A 17,301-nucleotide genomic window follows, 5' to 3' on the forward strand; every position below is an offset into this window, starting at 1 on the left:
ATTAATTACCAGTATAAATCTGAGAGCTTTAATTAGTATCTTCTTAAATATCTGAAACAAGACTACAGAAGGGATATGCTAGATTTCACACCACATACACATAACATATGTTTTTGACACTGTAAATAATAAAACATTGCAAGCTCCAACAGGTGAGCAAGTCAACAGAACTGAACACAGGAAATCAGAACAGGGGTAGATTTCACATAAAAAAAAAATAGCTGTTCCTTTTGACCTATACAACAGGTGAGGAAAAGATAGGGACTCTTGTAAGTTGATTTTACTCTTTTCTTTAAAGTACTAAAGCTCCTACGATTGAATTATTGCTGGAAAACATCATGCTACCAAACCTATTGCCTCCATTACAGCTTCTGTTCAGACTCAGTGTGACCCTAAGTGAATGACTGGTTTCATGTGCAAGATATCCGCAGGTTGACTCTGCCTGTATTACCCTCTATTTTGGAGTCAAAAACACGGCAGTTAGAATACAACCCCTTCTCCAACATTATAGAAAATGAAACCTTTCTTCCTGCACTTTTTTAAATTTATTTTTCAAATATTCCCTTTATTACATACCACAATATCCTTGTGATCAAACATTAATTTCAAGAAAAATAATAATTCAGTCTTTAGACCACAATAAAAGAAAAATTGGATCCAAAATTAAAAGGAAATAAAATAATATCAGAAGTTAAATAAACCTATGAAAACACTCTTCCATGTTTAAGCAGTTAAGCTGAAACTAGTGGACTGAAAGATTAGGTTCTTGCCTTGCTAATCTTCTCTCATATAGAAGACATAGGATTCTGTATAGCAGCTGTTGCTTCCTATTAGTCACTTTAAAACTGTGAACTCCTCCTCTTCTGCAGTGAAGAATAGCTCCCTCTTCAGCTAGTACCAAAGCAATCAAGTTCTAGTTAACCAGAAGAAAAAAGAAGGAGGAGCACAGGAGGCTATCCCAGCAACAAACCATATTTTGTTATTCTTTGTAACTTATGATAAAAGAGCAATGGATTAATAAACATTTAACAATTTAACACTGAAAAACAAACTGCACACATGAGTATCTAAGAACGAACCTGCTAAGTGAAACTGGTAGGAGTCATAAACCACCCCCAAAGGAGAAAGGAAATAGGAGTCCTTGTGCCCTCTAGTTTTGTCTCTGCTAAATCTTAGATAAAGGAGAACAGGTCCCGAGACTAACACTAGCAATGTCCAAGGCAGGAATCAGATGACTCAAAGGCTTTTGATATGGTAGGGTGTACAGAATCCTATGTCTTCAATCTGAAAGAAGATTAGAAAAGTGGGGGGAGCTGCTACCACATCGGGATTGACTGGAGGAGACTCTGTTTTCTTGCCCTGTGTCTCCCACAGCAGCGGTAAGGCTTTGTTGGTGGCCCATTGGGCAGGCACTGGAAGAGACGGACCCCTGACGTCATTGGGTCCGTCTCTACTGATTTCCTTAAATTCAACACTGCTGCCCGGTTGCGGCCGCAGGGCGTGGCTGAAGGGGCATGCCCAAAGGGGCACATTCTGCCCCTTGGGAGCCCCTTGGAGCAACGAGGAGCTGAGGAGCAGGAATTTAAGGTTGTATTATATCTAAACTGTCAGGATATGGGGAAAAGGAAAATTAAACCTAAAAGTTCAACACCTGCTTTATCTGGTCATATGGATAGGCATTTGACATCATCAACGGATAATCCTCCACAAATTTCACTTGAGATGAACTCTCCCATATCAGGAGCATCAATGAGCCCCCTCAAAAGGATCATCCAGTATCAAGTGATAGTAGGAATATAAATCCTGCTATTTCCAATGAATATGTGGTATCCTCAACTCAGATAAATAAATTAACTTTTACTGGAACACCTAAATCACTTGAATTTTCAGGTATAGTAGAGGACCAATCACCAACAGTGGAAACACAAGATATTACCCTTAAAGATTTGTGGTTAGGTATTTCTAGAGTAGAAGGGTTTCTCAGGAAAATAGTGAAACAAACAGTGGATTTTTCACAGTCTGTGTCTCAAAAGTTTGAAAATGTGGATTCCAATTTAGGTTGTTTAGATAAAAGATTAAATGTGGTAGAAACTCAAAGTAATACACTTCAAGCTGTCTCAGTATCTGCTGTTAAGGATTCTACGATGATACATTCTAAAATGGAATTGATGGAAAAAATGTATAGAGCGAGGAATTTCCGCTTAGTTAATTTCCCAGTAACTCATTTATTATCATCTGAAATTTTGTTAAGGAAATTTTTTAAAGAAATACTGGGACTACCCAATGCGGAAAATTTCCCAATAAATAATTATTATTATGTTCCTCAAAGAAAAATAGAATCCGCCCAGGAGGTGGACCATCTGGTTACAAATGAAATAAATTTGACAGAGTTTTTGGAAGATAGTCAGGATGTGATTCAGAGTAGGTCCACTATGGTAATAACATGCATGAGTGAGATAGATAAAATGTTAATAATGAAACTTTACTTTAAAAATAGGCTGAAAAAATTTTGTGGAGATTTGATTAGAATTTTTCCTGATGTCTCAAGAGCTACGCAATTAAGAAGGAAATAATTTTTGAAATTAAAAACAAGAGTTTTAGCTCTAGAGGCATCTTATTACCTAAAATTTCCATGTAAATGTCTTGTTAAATTACAAAGATACAAAAAAGAAGGCAAAAAATGTCAGTAAGGACTCTATGAGTGTGTCTATCAGCTAATCACTACTGACAAACCAAACCACACAAATACCAAATGTCAATTAAGGAGTAGGGACGCTCTCAGTGTGAGGTTATTAGCGATGGGAGAACAAACTCCAGCGCTTCCACTTACAAAGACAGAGGTGAATCACCCCGCCTGCACACCATCATCGGGCGTCCCTAGTGTGCAAAATCAACTGTGCAGAATTAAAAACAATAAATAAGTCACAAACAGTGAACTAGTGAGAGAGTGAATCAAACTGAAAACCCACTCATAGAGTCCTCCCCAGCCTAATCCCCAAGATGCAAAATGAAACCACAGCCAACTTAGCTTTTAAAGCGAGCCAAATGAAGTCAATGAGAATTGCAAGACACCAGAATAGTCATTGGATCAACCGGTTTCGGGTGAAACCCTTCATCAGGATCTTAAGGCTGGAGCAGAACCGGCTGGGAGGGAAGCAGGAGCTCCTGCTTCCCTCCCAGCCGGTTCTGCTCCAGCCTTAAGCTGGAAAAGAGATGGTTGAGGGGAGATATGATTGAAGTCTACAAAATGCTGAGTGGAGTAAAATGGGTACAAGTGGATCGATTTTTCACTCCATCAAAGATTACAAAGACTAGGGGACACTCAACAAAGTTACAGGGAAATACTCTTAAAACCAATAGGAGGAAATTTTTTTCATACAGATAATAGTTAAGCTCTGGAACGTGTTGCCAGAGGATGTGGTAAGAGCAGATAGCGTAGTTGGTTTTAAGAAAGGTTTAGACAAGTTCCTGGAGGAAAAGTCCATAGTCTGTTATTGAGAAAAACATGGGGGAAGCCACTGCTTGCCCTGTATCGGTAACATGGAATATTGCTACTCCTTGGGTTTTAGCCAGGTATTAGTGACCTGGATTGGCCACCATGAGAATGAGCTACTGAGGCTTGATGGACCATTGGTCTGACCTAGTTACGCTATTCTTATGTTCTTAAAGTAAGAACCTAAGGGGCGTGGCTTGGACACGCATGAGGAAGGTCGGCTAACAGAAGAGCTCCGTGAAAAAAGTCCTTGAAAGAAAAAAAAAAGTTACTAAAAGTGGAGATTTAAGAATTATTTAATGATAAATAAAGAAAAAAACGCGATGGCTTCAGGAAAACAAAATAAAAATGATTTTGCGGTCTCGGGAAGCAGCAAGAGAGCAAAGCCTGAACAAGAAATAGGATCAAAAACAGGAGATCCAGAAGTAATGAAAGAATTGAAAGAAATCAAAGAAATGCTTTTACTTCTTACTAAAAAAGTTAACAATTTAACTGAAGATGTATCCACGTTAAATAAAAAAATGGATTTAATGGAGTTAAAGTGCAATGACATGGAAGAAAGATTAATAACAGCTGAAAAAGAAATTTCTAACAACATAAATGAAAAAAAGAAAATTGATTTACTTACTAAAGAGTTGGAGGATCAATCGAATCGTGAAAGAAGGAGTAATATTCGTCTGATTGGTCTCCCGGAAGGAGCAGAGAAAGGAAATCCGGTGGCATTTATAGAAAATTTACTACCTAAACTACTTCCTCTAAAAACCAAGTACCCCATAGAGATTGAAAGAGCACATAGAGTGCCTACAAAAAGATCAGGAAGGTATCAAGGACCGAGGCCACTGATCTTTAAACTGTTGCGCCACCAGCAGGTTATAGAAATTTTTCAACTTGCAAAACAAAATAAAGGATTACAATTTCAAGATGCCCGCATTCATTTTGTTCCAGACTTTGCAAAAAGTACGGCGATCAAAAGAAAAAAGCTCCTGGACTTGAGACCACAACTAAGAGAAATGGGAGCAAAGTTTGGTATAGTATACCCAGCTAATATGAAAGTAACTATTGCAGATAAAACTTTAACTTTTGACAATGCAGAAGAGCTACAAAAATTTATACAAAGCCAAGAATTACCAATTGTCACCTTAATTTCTCTTTATTATAGTTATATTATTTTAACTGGAAAAACTTTTATTTTATTTTATGATATACACTTATTAAAATAATATTGTTTACCCATAGTAACGATTTAGAATGTTTTTAACCTTATTCAAAATTACACTTCAACGTTCTTTATGCTAATGATATGGCCTGGCTAAGTATTCCATAATGGAATGAAACAGTTAAGGTATCAGCTGAATTCTATTGATCTCAATTATAATTTTTAATATTAGGAAAAACTGTATGCGAATTGATTGTAGGATGGAGCTTCCTTCCTTTAAAATAGCAGTAAGACTATTTGAACTATATGCATGTGACTAATTTAACCCCTCAAGCAAATTGAAAAGATAATCAGTATTTCAACATCTTTACTATTCTTTAATACTACAAATACTACAAATCCCAGACATCAATGCGAAAGAATCTGCGAATAAGAAGACTTCACGAAACCGGAAAGAGGAATTATAAATAGGAGGTGTTATTTCTCGAATGGATATTAAAGAATTACTTCGGTGTATAATAAACTATTAAAATAAAATATGAATGGAACAGAAACAAAGACCAACTTATATCTTAAAATTGAACGACGATGAAAAACAGAAATCACCTGGAATACAACAAAATGTGATAAGAATATTGAACTGGATATAAAAATACAAAGAGGCGGTGAAAGAAGAAGGAATGATTTTCTACGAAGAAGGAAGTACTGAACATTAAATATTAGTAAATAAAGAGCATGATATAAGAATAAAAGAGACTTCTGCGTTTGAAGGGGGGGAGCTCTGGAATATAATTTTTTTTTTTTGTCGCATACTTAACCTATACCTTTATATCTTTTAATCTTTTCATGTTTTTAAAGATTAATATTATAGAAAACAGTATATGAATGGGTTTGACATAATGAAAGATTATTTCATTTTAATATATATAAGTATAATATGATTATACAATGTGATATTTTTAAATTTATAAAATTAAATATATTTACATAAGACTTAAATTAAGGTCAAAAATAGTAATGGAACATATAATTTGATATACAGGAACCATAGAAGGGAACTTAAAATATAATCTATACTATATGATTTATTAGATTTAGATTAAAATAAGGGTGTATTGAATAATAGGATAATAAATTAATTTAAAGTCTATATTAACATAAAATCTCAACCGGATTTATAGAAATATGAAATGTCAAGGAAGATATTAATTATCTTTAAAACTACTATAATATATATGACTTATTTGTGAATCTTAACAGATTTGGACTTTCAGGGAGTGTTTTTTTATACCGATCTAATATGTGTGTTGCCAAGTGTGCACTGCTATTAATTAGGGGGGAGGGAGGGTGGGATGGGAGGAGAGGGGAAATGGGAATGGGAAATTATATTGTTATAATGTATGGATATCTGATCGTAAAGCTTATATTACATTCAAATCAAAATAGTTCTAAAATTTTAAATGGATATTAAAATATATACAATTAATGTCAATGGTTTAAATCATCCTATCAAAAGAAACAAATTATTAGGATTTCTCCATAAGCAAAACGCCGATATATACTTTATACAAGAGACTCATCTCTCAGATAATGAATCTAGGAAGTTAACAGGGGGTTGGATATCAAAATGTTTCTATTCACCTGCTTTAGGAAAAAAGGCTGGGGTAGCGATCCTGATAAATAAGAAATGCACTGCAAACTTTAAATTAATAAATTTTGATCCTTCAGGAAGATGGGTACATATTAAAATGGATTTGGGAAGTACAACCCTTGATTTATTTAATCTTTATGCTCCTAATTCAAATCAAAAGGAGTTTTTCAATCAAATTCAACAATTATTATTACCACTGGCTGCTTCTAATTTAGTAGTAGCTGGAGATTTCAATGCTGTAATGGATCCAATTATAGACAAAAAACCAAGTAAAATCATAAAATCTTTAGGACTAGATAATTTAATACAATCTTGTAATTTAATAGATATATGGCGTATCCTTCATTTTAATGATCGGGAATATTCGTTTTGTTCTCAAGTCCATAAATCTTTTTCAAGAATTGATTATATATTTGTAAATAATAACATAGCGCAGCATGTATCAAAAGCAGTAATTGATCCCATTATAATTTCAGACCATGCTGGTGTGTGGATTAACCTTCAGAATTACAATAATGATCAATTTAATTCAATATGGAGATTTAATAATGATTTATTAGCAGATTCGAAATTCTTAGAAGATCTTAAAGCAAAAATGCAAGAATTCTTTCAACTTAATACTTCTGATGACATTAATATAGAAATTTTATGGGATGCTTTTAAAGCAACAATGAGAGGAAATATAATTTCATATTCAGCTTTTATTAAAAAACAACTTAAAAAACAATATGAAGATATGGAAAAACAAATAAAAATTTTAGAAAATAAATTAATTACAAAATTGGCAAAACAATACATTACAAGAGTTGTTAAAAGTAAAAGTTAAATATAATGAGATTTCTTCTCAAATTGTGAGGAAAGATATTTTCAATAAACAAGTACAATATTATGGCAATTCAAATAAAGCAGGAAAATTATTAGCAAATTTTCTTAAAGCAAAGAAAAGAAAATCTAAGATTATTGCAATTAAAGATATACAAGGTAACACACATACCAACACAAAAGATATTATAACACAATTTCTTGATTTTTACAAGGAATTATACACTTCTAATTCTTATAAAAATAAAGAACAAGACGGATTAACTTTCTTAAATTCTTTTATTGGACCGAATATTCCGGATCATATAAAAGGAAGTTTAGAAGAACCTATATCTTTAAAAGAAATAGAAACAGCATTGAAGTCTCTTAGAGTTGGATCCGCTCCAGGTGGAGATGGTTATACTGTTGAATTTTATAAATCATTCCAAAATATCATATTACCATATCTGTTAAATTTGTTTCAATATCAAATAAAGAATGAAAATATATCTGGTACTATGGCAGAATCGATAATTATAGTCTTACCAAAACCAAACAAAGATCCTACTCTGGTTTCAAATTACAGGCCTATTTCATTATTAAATGTGGATAATAAATTAATGGCTAAAGTATTAGCATTAAGATTGGCAAAAGCTCTTCCTTTCATTATTGATGTACATCAAACAGGATTTATTGCTAAAAGACATTCATCAGACAATACTAGACTTGCATTCCACTCATTAAATTTAGCAAAAAATATAAATGATCCAGCTTTTTTAATTTCTTTAGATGCAGAAAAAGCTTTTGATAGAGTGGAATGGAATTTTATATATCAAGCTTTACATTGGTTTGGTATAGGATCCGGTTTTATTAAAATGATTCAGACATTGTATAGCTCTCCTGGAGCAAGATTATATATTAACAATAATTTATCAACTAGATTCAACTTGCATAGGGGAGTTAGACAAGGATGCCCTTTGTCTCCATTACTTTTTGATGTTGTCCTAGAACCTTTATTAATTGCAATAAACAAAACTAGGGAAATAAAGGGAATCTCATTTACCAGTTTTGAATTTAAATTATCTGCATATGCAGATGATATATTATTATATTTAAGAGAACCGGAAATTACTATTCCATGTATGCTTAATTTAATAGAAAAATACGGTACATTTTCTGGATATAAAATTAATTGGAATAAATCTGAAATCCTCCCAATTAATGTTCATTGTACCAAAGGATTATTTGATCCATATTCATTTATTTGGAAAGAGGATGGAATAAAATACTTAGGAATTATGATCAAAAATACAATTGAAGACACAGTCAAAGAGAATGAAAAACTTTTATTGAAAAAAATAACAGAAATGTGTGAGCAATGGAATCCATTACATCTTTCTTGGTGGGGAAGAATTCAAACAATTAAAATGATGATATTGCCTGTGGTTTGTTACCAAATGAGTATGATTCCAATATTTTTTCAGGGGTCATTTTATAAAAAACTTAACAATATTCTTACAAAATTTGTTTGGTGTGGGAAAAGACCAAGAATCGCTTTAGTATCATTACAAAGACCAATTATGGAAGGGGGGGTAAATTTTCAAAATTTTTATAGGTATCATCAAGCCTATATTTTAAGACAGGGTATGTATTGGATCCTCCCAGATCTCTTAGAAAATGTACCAGATTGGCTGTATTTAGAATGGCGGCTCCTGTTCCCTTTAAATCCAGAACATTTAATTTCTATATCAATGCCTATAAGATACAAAGAACACAGAATCTTATTAGATACTTGGAAAACATTAAGATACATAAATAATCTGACACCAGAACCAATTGCTAAATCCCTAAATCAATCAATATGGGTAAACTGCAGGATCAGATTTGGCGGATTTAAAATCGTCTGGAAACAATGAATAACTGCAGGAATAAGAACATTAAATGACGTCATATCAGAAGGTTCCTTGCTTAGTTTTTCACAATTGCAAAATAAATTTAGACTAAATAAAACACAATTTTTTAAATGGATGCAATTGAAGCAAGCCATTCAGGTAGGGTTCCCTGAATGGAAAGTTCTCAATACTCAATATAGTTTGCAAGTTTTATGTTTCCAGACGGATTTCTTGGGTCACCAAGCCGCAAAATGGTATAAATTAATAAATGGATTTCTAAATAAAAAAAAGAAAACTGGACTTAGGGATATTTGGAGCATTGAGATTGGACAGACAATTTCTGCATCTCAATGGCCAAAATTCTGGTCCTGGAGATTAAGATTAACAAAGTCAGCATCTATGAGTCAAACATGGTTATTTTTATTACATAGAGTGTTATGGACCCCGACGCGCTTGCAAAAGATAGATAATACTAGATCTAATAGATGTTGGCATTGTAAAATAGAAGTAGGGACATTGGATCATTTAATTTTTTTTTGTCCCTGTATAAAAGCTTTTTGGAATTTAATTTGGCCCCAAATAAATATATTACTAGAAAATCACATAGGACTCTCATATGATACCATATTATTCGGTACTGCAATGAGAACACAGAGTCCAATATCAGCAAATAATAATAAATTACTTTTAATATTGACAGGAGTTGCCATGCAGCAAATCACACAAAATTGGAAAGATTTTACCAAACTAAATTATACATTCTGGTGGAACTCGGTATGTCACATTTACAAAATGGAGAAAATTTTGGCTTTACAACAAGGAAATATTAAAAATTTTAAGAAAATATGGGATCCATTCACTAATTATTCTAGAGATCAGATATCTTAACACATTGATAATAGTAATATATGGTTAGGGTGGGAAATATAGATATTAATATGAAAGAAAAATGGAAAAACAATTAATAGGGGAAAGGGATGAATATTTATGATATGAATTTGTACATACATATATATTTTATTATACATTTTATAATATGTGATTCATGTATTGAAAGAATGAAAATTCTATAAATAAAAATTAAAAAAAAAAAAAAAAAAAAAGTAAGAACCTAATCTTTCATTCAATAGTGAAGACATAGGATTCTGTACAGTTGCTGATGTACCAAAGCAGTGCCAGACATCTAGGAAGGGATAAATGAGCCTGCCTGCAATACCAAGGACCAAAAGCGGCATCCTCTCAAGCCACCAACATCCATTCTGTAGAACTTTATAAAGGTGTTGAGAGTAGACCAAGTAGCTGCTCTACAAATTTCATCAGGTGAAACAGCCCGGGACTCTGCCCAGGAACCAGTCCCACTTCTATTTGAATGTGTTGCCATTAAAAATCTATTTTTTTCAGATGGCATTTGGAGCAGATTATCTGCCAGTGGATCATATTTACTGAGAATTCTTCAGGCATTCCATAAATGAAAAGTGTAATTAATATTTGTATGTTACGTGTTGTGTTATGTTCTCTATGTGCTATCCTATTTTTTATGGTGTTCTTTTTTTGTTTGAAATTTTACTGGTATCAGCTGCTGAGAACCATGTTAAGATTTGGTGGTATATCAAACAATGGAAAAAGGAAGCTGATTGCCTTGCCTTGTAACATAACATAGTAACAGTATATGACGACAGATAAAGACCCGAATGGTCCATCCAGTCTGCCCAACCTGATTCAATTTAATTTTTTTTAATTTTTTCTTCTTAGCTATTTCTGGGCAAGAATCCAAAGCTTTACCCTGTACTGTGCTTGGGTTCCAACTGCCAAAATCTCTGTTAAGACTTACTCCAGCCCATCTACACCCTCCCAGCCATTGAAGCCCTCCCCAGCCCATCCTCCACCAAATGGCCATAAACAGACACAGACCGTGCAAGTCTGCCCAGTACTGGCCTAGTTCAATATTTAATCTTATTTTCTGATTCAGATCCTTTGGGTTCATCCCACGCTTCTTTGAACTCAGTCATCACCCTCTCCGTAAAGTAGAATTTCCTAACATTGCCTTTGAATCTACCACCCCTCAACCTCAAATTATGTCCTCTGGTTTTACCATTTTCCTTTCTTTGAAAAAGATTTTGTTCTACGTTAATACCCTTCAAGTATCTGAACGTCTGAATCATATCTCCCCTGTCTCTCCTTTCCTCTAGGGTATACATATTCAGGGCTTCCAGTCTCTCCTCATACGTCTTCTGGCGCAAGCCTCCAATCATTTTCGTCGCCCTCCTCTGGACCGCCTCAAGTCTTCTTACGTCCTTCGCCAGATACGGTCTCCAAAATTGAACACAATACTCCAAGTGGGGCCTTACCAATGACCTGTACAGGGGCATCAACACCTTCTTCCTTCTACTGACTACGCCTCTCTTTATACAGCTCAGCATCCTTCTGGCAGCAGCCACTGCCTTGTCACACTGTTTTTTCACCTTTAGATCTTCGGACACTATCACCCCAAGGTCCCTCTCCCCGGCCGTGCATATCAGCTTCTCTCCTCCCAGCATATACGGTTCCTTCCTATTATTAATCCCCAAATGCATTACTCTGCATTTCTTTGTCTCAAGTGGCTGGTCAGCACAAAAAGGTAGTCGGAGAGCCAGGAATCATTAGTTCTCTCCGGATAAAGAAGAAAGACTCTATGCACATCTAGCCTCTGTAAAAATCTGTCCTGTTTTGCTGAACCCATAGGATGAAAGGCAGAGAAACACCTGATTCTGTAAACCGGAGGAAGGATTCACTACAGGAAATAGCCTTGCTGAGACCATGACAACCAAAAACATGGTCTTAACTATAAGATCCAAGAAGGACGCATCTGGCAGGGGCTCATATGGAGCCTGAGATGCCCTTCAGAACCACATTGAGGACCCAAGATGGGAATGACCTATGTAATAGGGGTCGCAATTTGAATGCCGCCCTCACAAAACGAGTGACGTCTGGATGAGACAATAATGACTGCAAGCCTCTCTGGGCTATAAAACACGAAAGAACAGCTTCCTGTAACTTGAGAGATGAAACGGCTATGCCCTTTTCAAGACTAGCCTGCAGGAATGCTAGAATCACCGGGATAAGAGTCTTCTCAGGCTCCAACCACTCTGTGGTTCACCATAACTGGAAAAACTTCCAGATCTTCACATAAGCCGCAATTGTCGCAGGCTTCCTTGCTCTAAGGAGTCCTAACAATAACCTCCAAATAATTTTTACAAATTAGAGCCGTGTGCTTAAGAGCCTTGCCGTAGGACCAAAGTGCTCTGTGGAACTGGGCCTTGACTGAGGAGCCCCAGATTAACTGGCAGTGAGAGATACCTACCTCTTTGCAGATGCACCAGATTCACATACCAAGGATGTTGGAGCCAGTCCATAGCTGCCAGAATTACCAGAACCTGATGGTTTGCTATTCTGCAGTACATCCAGCTTACCATGGTCCACAGAGGAAACATGGAGAAGAAACTCAAAAGGCCAGGGCTGCACAAGCACATCCAATCCTGCGCTTCTCCGTTTGGTTCTGCAACTGTAAAAATGATCTGTCTTTGTATTCTTGGCTATGGTCTTGAAATCCTCAGTCTTCCCCAGTGCTACATGAGGACAAATGCCCTCTGGAACAGAAACCACTCCCCTGGATCCAGATTCTGCCTGTTGAGAAAATCAGCCTGCATGCTCTCTACTCCTGCCACAAGGGCAGCCAAGAGGGCTGCAAGTTATTCCACCACTGGAATAACATCTATGCCTCTTAGCAAAGGGGAGCACTGCTCATATCTCCCAGCCAGTTTACAGGATTGCAACTCTTTCAGGACCAAACAAATAGCTCTCAGTTCCAGATGATTTATGGACCACTTGCTTTCTGAAGAGTTCCATTTCCCCTGGAGTGGACGACCACAGCAGTGGGTCCCCCCCAACTATTCAGGCTGGCATCTGCATGAGCTGATTATGAGAGGCATGCCCCTCGATAAAGCATCCTCTTGGAGCCACCACCGCAAGCTGTGCTTTGCTGCCGAAGTCCAGGGGAGCTGCATCTGCAGGGAGTGGTGCTGCAGAGACAACCTGGGCAGAAAAGAGCAATGAAGTGGCCGAATATGATCTCTTAACCAGGGAACAACTTCCAGGGAGGTCGCCATCGAGCCTAGTACCTGAAGGTAATGCCAGGCTGTGGGACTCAGTAAAACCAGGATCTGTAAGATCTGCTTCCTGAGATTCTGTTTGTGTGGCTTGGGGGTGTGGGTGGGGGTGGGGAAAGACCCTGTACCATGTTTAAGCAAACTCCCAGATATTCCAAGCTGAAGGTGACTTTTTTTGAAAGTTGACTATCCAACCAAGGCTCTAGAGGAGATTCACATCTGCTGCATCACATGCTCGCCTTCCTTTTGGGAGGGGTCTCTGATCAGCCAATCGTCTAGGTAAGGATGCACCTGGATGCCCATTCTGTATAGGTGGGTTGTTACAACTACCATTAAATTGGTAAAGTTATGTGGAGCCATGGCCAACCCACAAAAATAGCACCACAAATTGGAAATGTCACTGAAGAACGTGGAATCGTAGATACTTCCTGTGATCTGGAAAGATGGGGATGTGAAGTTATGCCTCCATTAAATCCAGAGAGGCTAGAAATTTTCCCGGAGCTACAGCTGCTATGATGAAGTGGACCATTTCCATGAGAAAGTGGGAGACCTTTAGGGCCTCGTTTACTGACTTCAAGTCCAGCATGGGCCTCCAATCTTCTGTGCCTTTCTTGGGCACTATGAAGTATAAGATGTAGCTGCCTGAGACAGATTTGTCTTCAGGAAATAGGTCCTATGGCATGAATGTCCAAGAGTCATTGCACTGTTGCTCGGACTCTGGCCCCTTTTCTAGCCAATCGGCTGGGCTGAGGAATCAGGAACAGATCTGAAGGAGGCCAATAAAACTTGACCATGTGTCCCTCCTGGATAATGGGGTGGGGGTGGGGAAAGACCCTGTACCATGTTGAAGCAAACTCCCAGATATTCCAAGCTGAAGGTGACTTTTTTTGAAAGTTGACTATCCAACCAAGGCTCTAGAGGAGATTCACATCTGCTGCATCACATGCTCGCCTTCCTTTTGGGAGGGGTCTCTGATCAACCAATCGTCTAGGTAAGGATGCACCTGGACGCCCATTCTGTATAGGTGGGTTGTTACAACTACCATTAAATTGGTAAAGTTAAGTCCAGAGTGTAGACGCGGCGGCTTGTCTCTGATAAGCTGTCTTGCGGTATACTGAGTAGATTAACGCTAATAGGTAAGCTATGATTTTGATATGTGAGTAAGGTTTTTAGTAGTTATAATCTTTTAGCAATACGCTAATGATTTTTGTATCTTTTTGGGTTTCAGCTTTCCCCATGTCGCCTTGATAAAGAACTCGAAACGCGTTGGCGTTCAGGGGATCGGTAACAAGGCTGAAAGCTAAGTACTCATTAAATAGCTCTAGCAGTTATGAGTGTTGTAGAAAAATAAAAAAATAATGACATAAAAAGTAAAATAAAATAAAGAAAAAGTTAGAAATAGTAGCAATATGGAGGAGGAGGAATCGCGGGTATATGAGGAATGGTTTCCCTTCAAGCTGTATCAGCTGGTAGGGTGGTCTGATACCCTTTGCGAACCTCCAATATAAACTCATTAAATTGTGGGTTTATTACTCTATGAACTCTTGGACTGTTTGTTGTAACCTCCTGGATAATGTCCAGAACCCAATAGTTGAACAAAATTTGTTCCCATTCCCTTCAGAAAGCCGACAGTCACCCTACAATGTAAGGAGAGGTGGCCGTTGCCCTGGCGTCATTGTGGCTTTTTAGACGCTGAGTCGCCATGGGAACATGAAGATTGCTGGCACCTGTAACTGCCAAACCTTGTCTGGACCCCTGAAAGGGTATCTGAGAAGAGTAACTGGAGGAAAATTGGTGGGATCTCCAAGAGACACGAAAACGGCCTCTGCTGCCCCTGGTAGAACGGCAGCCCCTGCTGTCCGGGAGGGATTTGGGATGGAGATCAGCCACACTGGCCCAAAGGTCATCTAAACCTTTGCCAAAAAACATCTGCCTCTTGAAGGGCAATCTGCTGTGGACGCTGAGTCGCCCACTCACTATCTGATCCAGAGCATTCGGTGGGCAGAAATGGAGTAAACCAAAACCTTATTCAGGACTCTGACGATGTCATAAAAAGCACTGGCCATGAATAATTTTCTAGTTCTCCTGCATATGTTTCAAACTAGTTTGGGGACTAACTCCAACGTACTTGCTATCTCACTTCATATTCTACAGCCCTATAAGACAAACCAGAAACCGCTATCTTTTTGCATACCCAAGTATTACCAATTGTAAATACAAAACCTTTCTGGATAGAACTTTCGCATACCAAGCAAACAAACAACAACACTGGCTAGACAATTACATTAATAAAGCTAGACTGACCTACAACGCTTTTAGAAAACTCATAAAAACTGCCTTATTCGACAAATATATCACCTAAACAGAATTTTCATCGAACACTTCTTTCTTTTCTCATTCCCAATATACCCCCTCTGAAATCCTAATCAAACCGTATTTTGCAATTCGGGACATGTCTTCTAATATGTCCCCCTTGAAAAATTCTTAAACTGTATATTGTAATTTTCCATGTATTTTTTGTAATTCGCGACCTTTTCCTAACAGGTCCTCTCGGAAATGTCTTAGCGTTCTGTACATTTTATATCTTCACATTCTTAAAGTTGATGTACTCTGTATTTCCTCTGACTATCTGCATATTGTAAAGCTATTTAATCTATTAAAGAACCTCACAGATACCAAACCTTACCTCTCCACCCAAGGTATCCACCCACCAACAGCCATCCACCTAGCAGACCATTTCAAAAACAAGATCACCAATATCAGATCTACATTCATCAACACACACACCCATCTAAAAAAGATAACAACAAACCCATCAACTAGCGAAGCCATCGTAGCAGACAGAAGCTGGTCCGATTTCCCAATTCTAGTTTGGTCGGATATGAACCGACTTTACAATAAATACAGCCATGCTTCCAGTGACCTAAATAATTGCCCCACCTACATATTATCAAACGCCTCCACCACATTCAAAACCAACTTCATGCTATGGATTCAAACCACATTGACAGAAGGCCAATTCCCACAGGACCTAGGAGAGATCTTAATCACTCCAATCATAAAGGATCACAAAGGCCCAATAGATAGCCCCTCCAACTACAGACCTATCGCTTCAATACCATTGTACGTTAAAATAATAGAAGGCCTACTGGCACAATACCTCACCGAATATCTGGAAAAACATAACCTACTCCACCCCTCACAATCAGGATTCCGAACTAACCATAGTACAGAAACACTACTTGTCACATTACTAGATACAGCCCGACAACACATCAGTAAAGGAAAAAAAATGATATTAATACAATTAGACCTCTCCGCAGCATTTGACCTAGTTGACCACACCTTATTACTACAAATTCTCGACGCCATAGGAATCTCAGGCAAGGTCTACAAATGGTTTCAGGGATTCCTCAAATCTAGAACCTACAGGGTAAAATACAATGATATCAAATCAGAACCATGGACAAATCCCTGCGGAGTTCCACAAGGATCACCTCTCTCACCTACACTCTTCAACCTCTTTATCTCCTCCCTAGGAGCCACTTTAGATACCCTAGATGTCATATCTTTCAGCTATGCTGATGACATCACCATAATCCTCCCATTCGACCCATCAGAGACCACCACCACAACAAAGCTAGAAACAACCTTAGACACAGTAGAAAAATGGATGATGGATCACAAACTAAAACTAAATTCTGAAAAAACAAAATTCCTTTTGCTCGAAAAAGTCCAAACTCCTACCATCACTGAACTGAAAATCAAAAATACCAAATACCCAATACAACCCGAACTAAAACTCCTAGGAGTTACGATAGACAGATGTTGCACAATGCAGCCCCAGATCAACAAAATAACCCAGAAAGCTTTTCTAACCATGAGAAATCTCCGTAAAATCAGAAAATTCTTTGACCAAGCACAATTTAGACTAATCGTCCAATCCCTAGTCTTAGGTCTGCTGGATTATTGCAACTCCCTATATCTTCCTTGTCCAGCCACTATGATAAAACAACTCCAGACCATACAAAACACCGCCCTCAGATTGATCTACTCACTCAAAAAATATGATCACATAACAACTGCCTTCTTAGACTCTCACTGGCTACCCATACAAGCACAAATCCAATTCAAATTCTACTGCCTGATATTCAAAGCATTAC

The 17,301-nt window shown here is 37.3% G+C and overlaps 1 protein-coding gene across 9 annotated transcripts in view; it reads right to left on the minus strand.

Annotated features, from left to right (window-relative positions):
- MPDZ (multiple PDZ domain crumbs cell polarity complex component) overlaps nt 1-17,301 on the minus strand; it is a 550,514-nt gene that overhangs the window by 185,429 nt on the left and 347,784 nt on the right. The window lies entirely within an intron of this gene.

This window comes from Geotrypetes seraphini, chromosome 1 (assembly GCF_902459505.1).
Source record: "Geotrypetes seraphini chromosome 1, aGeoSer1.1, whole genome shotgun sequence".
Lineage (NCBI taxonomy): Eukaryota > Metazoa > Chordata > Amphibia > Gymnophiona > Dermophiidae > Geotrypetes > Geotrypetes seraphini.